Consider the following 9,867-nt stretch of genomic DNA (forward strand, 5'->3'; position numbering starts at 1 on the left):
GAAAAACTGGAACCTGGATTGGGGTGCCCTCCGCCACCCCTTTCTCTGTCCCTGGGAAGTCAGCTGTGTGACTGCTCCCCTCCAGGAGGTCAGTTACACAAATCCCTCTCAAAACCTGACCCAGCCATCCTGCTAGTGTCCTGGGCATCCTGTCCCAAGTGTCTAGGGTGGAAACATTCCTGTACTCCCACTATTCCTTCCCCAGTTTCCTCCTCTGGGCCCCATCCCAAAACACAATTTTTCGTGCTCCCTAGGAAGGGTTCTATCTTTTGTTCATCTGCAAAACTCTGCCAGCTAACAACTGGGACAGTTAAAGTTTCCTTAATCACTGACCACCCCTCTCCTGCCCCTGCGGGCATGTCGCCTTCTGCTGGAAAGGAGCTTGTCTCAGCCCCTCCCATGCTTGGAAGCACCCTGCTTCCCTGTGTTACAGAGTCACAGGAATCCTCACCCACCTCAGTGGTTTCTGAGATTCCCTGCCCGTTCTCCAGGCTCTCTGAGACCCATTTCTCTCTGCTCCCTAGAGCTGGGTCTGTCTCTGGTTCAGCTGAAATTTGCTGGCCGCTAACAACCTGGACAGTTCTCTCCCTGGCAGGCATCACGCCCCCATCCCTTCCCGAGGTGCTGTTGCCTCCAGCTGCAGTGCAGAGATTGGTCTCAACCACCCTCCCGCCTGGAACCATGTGGCTTCCCCCTGCTGCTGAAGAATCAAGGAGACTCCCTCCCATTCTCTCAGCAGTTCCCGAGACCTTCCCCTTTCCCTCGAGGGTCCCAGCATAACACGAGCTCCTGCTGCAGGCAAATACTTTAACCTGAGCTACACGGAAAAAATCATTCCCCAGGAGCAGGTCGACTAGGAGGTGTTCTATTACCCCCACAGTCAGAACACTTTCCAAACCTTCCCAGACCACATGGATTTTAGCTAGTGGCACAAGGAATCTGCTTTCACCCTCCCCCACAATCTCTGCCATTTGGCCAGGCAACATACTGGCCTTTGGGACCACACCCTGCTTAACCGGAGAGATCTGGGCCCCTGCATCCCTCTGCCCCAAGCGTTCCCTGCCATCGATTTGGGCAGCCGTTACATACTCCATGTCTGGTTCTGCGGAGGCTAACCTCACAAAACCAACATGATCGGTTTCAGTGTTGAGGGCAGCAGAACTAACAGGAGCTATTGGTTGCCTGCTTCCGCCCAGCACAGGGCGTTTATTCCTCAGGGGATCAGTGGAATGACACAGATAGCACCTTCTGGGCTCGTCTGCTTTTACAGGAGGTTTGGGATAGGAGTTACCAGTGGAGGACTGTTTTGGGGTAAGGGAATGTTTAGGCTCCCAGTCCCCTTCTCTCTTCCCAGGGGCAAAATGGGATCCTCCCTTCCCACCAGTTTTAAACCCTCTTTCTGTGGCCTGCCCTCAATAGACACCTGATTCTGTTTGAAGGCATCAGCAAAAAAAGCCAGCTGCTCCCCAAACTTTCCATCTTTGTCCCATAGACACTGGGTCACATCCGCCTCCCACACGCCTAGGAAATGCTCTTGAGCAACAAGATCCAACATTCCCTCAAAACTTGCCACCTCTTTACCCTTCACCCCTTTTCCCAACAAATCTTTCATATTGTTTACATTATTACTCATTACTCATCCCAATATCCCCCTTAAGATTCCTAAATTTAACTCTATGTTTCAGGGGTAATCTTAAAGATACTGTTTTGCGAAGTTTTCAATGTACAATAGTCTAAAGCATCTTCAATAGGCATTCCGCTGAATACATTTCGAGCTTTACCAGTTAATTTCGCAATCAGGGTACAAATGCTCTTATCAGGGATTTCATGTATTACACACAGCCTTCGAAGGTAGTCAGATATTCCGCAATATTATCGTCCTCACTGTGTGTAGGACATAAGCATTCCCACCTGTGGATTTTTGGAGTGATGGGAGTCATTGGGGTCGATGGGTTCTGGTTCTGCTTCTCTAGCAGGTCCAGTTGGTGTTTTTGCTCTCTTTCTTCTCTTACTTTTTCTTTTATCTCCAGTTTTTTGAGTTGCAATAATCTCTGGTGCTCCCTCTCCTTTTCTGCAGACTGTAGCCTAAAAAGCTCCAACTTTGCAATTGCTTCATTGTTTTCACTCATTTCCCCTTTCCCAAAATAAGCAAACAGAAAATAATAAAACTGTGACCTCCTCCAGACTGTTCTTAGCCACTGCACTTAAGACTCACTTTAAGCACTGATATTTGTGATTTTAAGTGTGAACTTCACTTGGAGTAACAAGCTGCACATACACCCTGCTCGCAGCGCCACTGTAACGTTCCCCTCTGGTATTATCTGGACCGGTGATCTGCTAGGTCCCCCAATCCTTGACTCTGGGAGCCAGTCGTACCCTGCTCTGCTGTGAGAACCCCCATTCCTAGGCTGTTCTTGCACAGCCTCTGGCATGTAAGCTGCTCCTTGGATTTTGCAACCAAATGACACTAGCCAATATCTCCGGTCCCAGACAAAACTCTAGGACCCTCCGTCTTGCAGTGTCCAGTTATGCCCACTGGATGCTGCAAGCTTATATGAGTTTGTCAATTTAACAAAGAAATTTATATGTATTAGGCGTGTTATCCCAAGGGGAGTCTCTGACACGCTTCAAACCAAATGCACTGCTTCAGGTAGAACAAACAAACAGATTTATTAACTACAAAGATACATTTTAAGTGATTATAACTCAAAGCATAAGTCAGATTTGGTCAAATGAAATAAAAGTTAAGTTTAAGAAGTTTATTAAGTTTAGAAGTGTGAGCAACAAGAGTGATGTAGTGGTGGGAGTCTGCTATAGACCACCGGACCAGGGGGATGAGGTGGATGAGGCTTTCTTCCGGCAACTCGCAGAAGCTACTAGATTGTACGCCCTGGTTCTCATGGGTGACTTTAATTTTCCTGATATCTGCTGGGAGAGCAATACAGCAGTGCATAGACAATCCAGGAAGTTTTTGGAAAACGTAGGGGACAATTTCCTGGTGCAAGTGCTAGACGAGCCAACTAGGGGGGGAGCTTTTCTTGACCTGCTGCTCACAAACCAGGAAGAATTAGTGGGGGAAGCAAAAGTGGATGGGAATCTGGGAGGCAGTGACCATGAGTTGGTTGAGTTCAGGATCCTAACACAGGGAAGAAAGGAAAGCAGCAGGATACGGACCCTGGACTTCAGGAAAGCAGACTTCGACTCCCTCAGGGAACGGATAGGTAGGATCCCCTGGGGGACTAACATGAAGGGGAAAGGAATCCCTTTTTCAAGGAATCCCTGTTGAGGTTACAGGGACAAACCATCCCGATGTGTCGAAAGAATAGTAAATATGGCAGGCGACCAGCTTGGCTTAACGGTAAAATCCTAGCGGATCTTAAACATAAAAAAGAAGCTGACGAGAAGTGGAAGGTTGGACATATGACCAGGGAAGAGTATAAAAATATTGCTCAGGCATGTAGGAATGAAATCAGGAGGGCCAAATCGCACCTGGAGTTGCAGCTAGCGAGGGATGTTAAGAGTAACAAGAAGGGTTTCTTCAGGTATGCTGGCAACAAGAAGAAAGCCAAGGAAAGTGTGGGCCCCTTACTGAATGAGGGAGGCAACCTAGTGACAGAGGATGTGGAAAAAGCTAATGTACTCAATACTTTTTTTGCCTCTGTCTTCACGAACAAGGTCAGCTCCCAGACTGCTGCGCTGGGCAGCACAGCATGGGGAGTAGATGGCCAGCCCTCTGTGGAGAAAGAGGTGGTTAGGGACTATTTAGAAAAGCTGGACGAGCACAAGTCCATGGGGCCGGATGCGTTGCATCCGAGAGTGCTAAAGGAGCTGGCGGCTGTGATTGCAGAGCCATAGGCCATTATCTTTGAAAACTCGTGGCGAACGGGGAAGTCCCGGATGACTGGAAAAAGGCTAATGTAGTGCCAATCTTTAAAAAAGGGAAGAAGGAGGATCCTGGGAACTACAGGCCAGTCAGCCTCACCTCAGTCCCCAGAAAAATCATGGAGCAGGTCCTCAAAGAATCAATTCTGAAGCACTTAGAGGAGAGGAAAGTGATCAGGAACAGTCAGCATGGATTCACCAAGGGAAAGTCATGCCTGACTAATCTAATCGCCTTCTATGATGAGATTACTGATTCTGTGGATGAAGGGAAAGCAGTGGATGTATTGTTTCTTGACTTTAGCAAAGCTTTTGACACGGTCTCCCACAGTATTCTTGTCAGCAAGTTAAAGAAGTATGGGCTGGATGAATGCACTATAAGGTGGGTAGAAAGTTGGCTAGATTGTCGGGCTCAACGGGTCGTGATGAATGGCTCCATGTCTAGTTGGCAGCCGGCATCAAGTGGAGTGCCCCAGGGGTCTGTTCTGGGGCTGGTTTTGTTCAATATCTTCATAAATGATCTGGAGGATGGTGTGGATTGCACTCTCAGCAAATTTGCGGATGATACTAAACTAGGAGGAGTGGTAGATACGCTGGAGGGCAGGGATAGGATACAGAGGGACCTAGACAAATTGGAGGATTGGGCCAAAAGAAATCTGATGAGGTTCAATAAGGATAAGTGCAGGGTCCTGCACTTAGGACGGAAGAACCCAATGCACCGCTACAGACTAGGGACCGAATAGCTAGGCAGCAGTTCTGCAGAAAAGGACCTAGGGGTGACAGTGGACGAGAAGCTGGATATGAGTCAGCAGTGTGCCCTTGTTGCCAAGGAGGCCAATGGCATTTTGGGATGTATAAGTAGGGGCATAGCGAGCAGATCGAGGGACGTGATCGTTCCCCTCTATTTGACATTGGTGAGGCCTCATATGGAGTATTGTGTCCAGTTTTGGGCCCCACACTACAAGAAGGATGTGGATATATTGGAGAGAGTCCAGCAAAGGGCAACAAAAATGATTAGGGGTCTAGAACTTATGAGGAGAGGCTGAGGGAACGGGATTGTTTAGTCTGCAGAAGAGAAGAATGAGAGGGCATTTGATAGCTGCTTTCAACTACCTGAGAGGTGGTTCCAGAGAGGATGGTTCTAGACTATTCTCAGTGGTAGAAGAGGACAGGACAAGGAGTAATGGTCTCAAGTTGCAGTGGGGAAGGTTTAGGTTGGATATTAGGAAAAACTTTTTCACTAGGAGGGTGGTGAAACACTGGAATGCATTACCTAGGGAGGTGGTGGAATCTCCTTCCTTAGAAGTTTTTAAGGTCAGGCTTGACAAAGCCCTGGCTGGGATTGGTCCTGCTTTGAGCAGGGGGTTGGACTAGATGAGCTCCTGAGGTCCCTTCCAACCCTGATATTCTATGATTCTATGAAAAGCAAAATGCATTCTAAGATGATCTTAACACTTTCAGTGTCCTTACAAACTTAGATGCATCTCACCAAAAGGTGGCTGGTTGCCCTTCGGCCAGGCTGTCCCCTTTGATCAGCGCTTCAGTCGCTTGGTGGTTGTGGGAGTGGTGTCATCTGTAGATGTAGGTAGAAGAGAGAGGAAGCATGGCAAACATCTCTCCCTTTTATCATGTTCTTTTTTCCCTCTTGGCTTTGCCCCCCTGAGTCAGGTGAGCATTACCTCATTGCAGTTACAAAGGGACCAAAGGAAGGGTGGGGTGCGACTCACTTGAGAGTCCAACAAATCCTTTTGTTGCTGCCTAGGCCAGCGTCCTTTGTTCCTGTGAGCCTGGGCTGGGTTTGTCCCATACATGCCCTGATGAGGTGTGAACTGTCTCTCAGCTCTTGGAGAGTTTTTGCCTGGGCTTATTTTAAACCATGAAGACACATTTTTTCAGCCTTATAGGTTATAATTTCATGTATTTAGTTTAACATTGCTGTAACAATTACTACAACAACAATGCTCAGTGCATCATGAGCCTTCCAAAGACACTCAACAGGACAAACTTTGCATTGGATACCACACAATCATTTTATAAAGATGAACATGGGGGTGTAAGGTGTTTCCTCAAGGTACAGAGCCTCACAGAGAGCCAAGCCGTGCTGCAAGGAAGAATTTTACAGGAAAGAATGTGAGTAGAGCAGGTGGAAGGGAGGAGCTGGGAGTCAGGACTCTTGAGTTCTGTCCTGGGCTATTGGAGGGGAGTCGGGTCTAGTCTAGTGGTAACAGCAGGGACTGGGAGTCAGGACTCCTGGATTCCATTCTTAGCTCTGACACTCACTATGTCTGTTTGGCCTTGGGCAAGCCCTTTGCCCGCGGTGTGCCTTAGTTTCCCCCATGCACCAGGGGACCAATCACCCTCACCCGCTGCTTTCTGTGGTTAAGTCAGGGCTGATAAGTCCACTGAGATCCTTGTGTGCTACACGGTGCAGAACCCCCTGGGAGCTGAGGGAAGGGAAGGCTCATACCACAGACTCCTCCCTGCGTGATACACAGGCCGAGGCGTACGGGCGCTGACAGGGAAGGCCACTGAAGCCATGGCAGGCAGGGCTGTGTGTAATGTTCTCTGTCTGACGAACACCGGGAAAGGTCAAGCCAGGTGAGTGCCAGCCTGCCTGGCTCCCAGGGACCTGCCAGATATGCTCCACTGATGGGCAAAGCCGCATCTGAGCCACACTGCATTCAGGGAAGACATCTCTAGGTGGGCTGGGCGCATGGACTGGAAGGTGTCCTAGCAGTAAGCCAAGAGCTTGCCTGTGGCAGAGGCAGGGCAGTGGCTCATTCCCCATCTGGGGAGCTGGGTTTAGTGAGTTAGAGCAGCTGGAGCCCAGTGAGGTCAGTGCTGAATTCCCCTCTGTTCTGCTGCTTCCCAGGGTCCTTGAAGCAGGGCCCCAGAGCTCGCCCCTGCTGGTGTCAGCAGTCACTTCCAGATGACCCCCTCTTCCTTGCCCCGGGGGTGTGCTTGAATAATCAGGGGGTGCACAGAAGAGGCAGACAGGGCATGCACTGGCAATGCCATTGGGGTCAGAACCCCAGGGTGATGCCACAGCCAAGGCAAATGGGCCGTGGGGGGCAAGAGTAGTGTTGGGGTGTTGCAAAGTGCCCCTGAGATGTCCTTGGCCAAGTGTTAACTTGCTCTCTCTGGCATGTAGTTTGCCCCTCCCCCAACCACCACGTAGCCTGAGCACCTTCCCACCTGTCATGCCTTGATCCTCTGGGGGAGGGCAGGCAGCACACTGTACAGATGGGAAACACAGGCATGTAGCAACTCAATGATGCACCCAGGGGCAGCTTTGGTAGAGCAGGGAACAGAACCCAGGTGTCCTGAGGCCCCAGCTTGCCAGGCAGCCCTGCCTCTCTTACACACAGCCTGGTAGACCCAGGGAGCTTAGACAATGAACCAAAGGCCTAGTTAAGGGTTCCCTGAAAACACACCCAGGTTCAATCAGACTCAGTTAGGCAGCTCCGGGGCTGTCACATGGGCAGAGCTAAGCCATGGCCCCTCAGCAAGGACATTAGCTGCACGATAAGATCCTACATCTCAGTTCCTGCTTCTGCGCTGAGCAGGGCCCAGGTGCAAGTGACTCAGATCTTCAGGCTGCTCCCAGGCAGTAGCAAATAGCCAGAGCACAGTAGGCTGTGCCCACAGCTCCTCCCCTAACTGTGCCCTTGCGCCCTGGCACAACGCGGGCCCAGAGCATGGTATGAGGGCCTGAAAAGGTGGTGAGTGTAAAGGAGTGTAAATGGCAGCAGGATGTAAGTTGTGACACTTTCCCAGGGGGCACCCACAGTTCATTAACACCAAAGTCTTGTCCTAATGAGACCATCCCAGCCAGGCCTCATATATTGACCAACCATCTGGGCCACAGGGACAGTGGTCTCTATGTTCTTGGTGGGCTTAAGGCACCCAGGTTTCTCCTACCCATAACTGGGTGGGCAGGGCAGGAAGGGGGGACTGGCATAAATGCAGCAGCCCCCCAGAGAAGGTCCAGGCAGAAGGGGAACAGGAGTGACCTGGAGATACCTGGCTGGCACAGACTGACAGGAACTGGGGGCATCTTGCAGTGTGGGGGAGCCTGTCTGTCCCCTGGATGAGTGGGCAGGAGACCAGCTGGCTGAGGGCTCCCCACTCTGTATGGGGTGCACACACCGGTAAGGCAGCTGTCAGAGGGGTAGCTGTCAGAGGGGTAGCTGTCAGAGGGGTAGCTGTCAGAGGGGTAGCTGTCAGAGGGGTAGCTGTCAGAGGGGTAGCTGTCAGAGGGGTAGCTGTCAGAGGGGTAGCTGTCAGAGGGGTAGCTGTGTTAGTCTGTAGCCACAGAAACAATGAGAAGTCCGGTGGCACATTAAAGACTAACATTTATATGGGCATAAGCTTTTGTGGGTTAAAAAAAAGCCCACTACTTCAGATGCTTGGAGTGAAAATTACAGATACAGGCATAAATATACTGGCACATGAAGAGAAGGGAGTTACCTTACAAGTGGAGAGCCAGTGTTGACAAGGTTAACTACAATGCATTGGTGATCTTCCTGAAAACACCATCCTGGCCACCATGGATGTAGATAGAAGCTCCTTACACCAATATTCCATCCAAGGATGGACTACAAGCTGTCAGGAACAGTATCCCTGATGAGGCCACATCACACCTGGTGGATGAGCTTTGTGACTTTGTCCTCACCCACAACCATTTCAGATTTGGGGACAACTTATACCTTCAAGTCAGTGGCACTGCTATGGGTACCCGCATGGCGCCACAGTGTGCCCACATTTTTATGGCTGACTTAGAGGAGGGGTGCTAGGGAACGAGAGCTGAGGAAGCGTTGTTCTACTTGTGCTACATTGAGGACATATGGACCCACAGGAAGGAGGCCCTCGAAGAATTCCACCTGGATTTCAACAATTTCCATCCACCATCAACCTCAGCCTGGCCCAGTCCACACAAGAGATCCACTTCCTGGACACTACAGGGCAAATAAGTGATGATCACAACCACCACCCTATGCCAGAAACCCACTGACCGCTATACTTACCTACATGCCTCCAGTTTTCATCCAGACCACATCACAGGATCCATTTTCTACAGCCAAGCCCTCAGATACAACCGCATTTGCTCCAATCCCTCAGACAGAGACAAACACCTACAAGATCTTTATCAAGCATTCTTAAAACTACAATACCCACCTGGGGAAGTGAGGAAGCAGATTGACAGAACAAGACAGGTACTCCAAAGTCACCTACTAGGATAGGTCCAACAAGGAAAACAACAGACCACCACTTGAAAACGTACAGTCCCCAGCTAAAACCTCTCCATCGCATCATCAACGATCCTTCACTCTCACAGATCTTGGGAGACAGGCCAGTCCTCACTTACAGACAGCCCCCCCAACCTGAAACAAATACTCACCAGCAACTACACACCACAGAAACATTAACCCAGGAACTAATCCCTGTAAAAAACCCTGTTGCCTACTCTGTGCCCATATCTACTCTAGCGACACCATCAGAGGACCCAACCACATTAGCCACACTATCAGGGGCTCATCCACCTGCACATCTACTAATGTGATATCTGCCATCATGTGCCAGCCATGCCCCTCTGCCACGTACATTGGTCAAACCGGACACCCTCTATGTAAAAGAGTGAACAGACACAAATCAGACATCAGCCAGTAGAACACTTCAATCTCCCTGAATATGCAGCAACAGATTTAAAAAACAGCCATCCTTCAACAAAAAAAAACTTCAAAGACAGACTTCAAAGAGAAACTGCAGAGCTACAATTCATTTGCAAACTTGGACTTGAATAGGGACTGGGAGTGGCTGGCTCACTACAAGAGCAATTTTCCCTCTTGGTATTGACACCACCTCCTCAATTATTGGTAGTGGACCACATCCACCCTGACTGAATTGGCCTTGTCAACACTGGTTCTCCACTTGTAACTCCCCTCTCTTCATATGCCAGTATATCTATGCCTGTATATGTAATTTTCA

This window comes from Lepidochelys olivacea, assembly GCF_965140295.1.
Source record: "Lepidochelys olivacea isolate rLepOli2 genome assembly, chromosome: 26".
NCBI lineage: Eukaryota > Metazoa > Chordata > Testudines > Cheloniidae > Lepidochelys > Lepidochelys olivacea.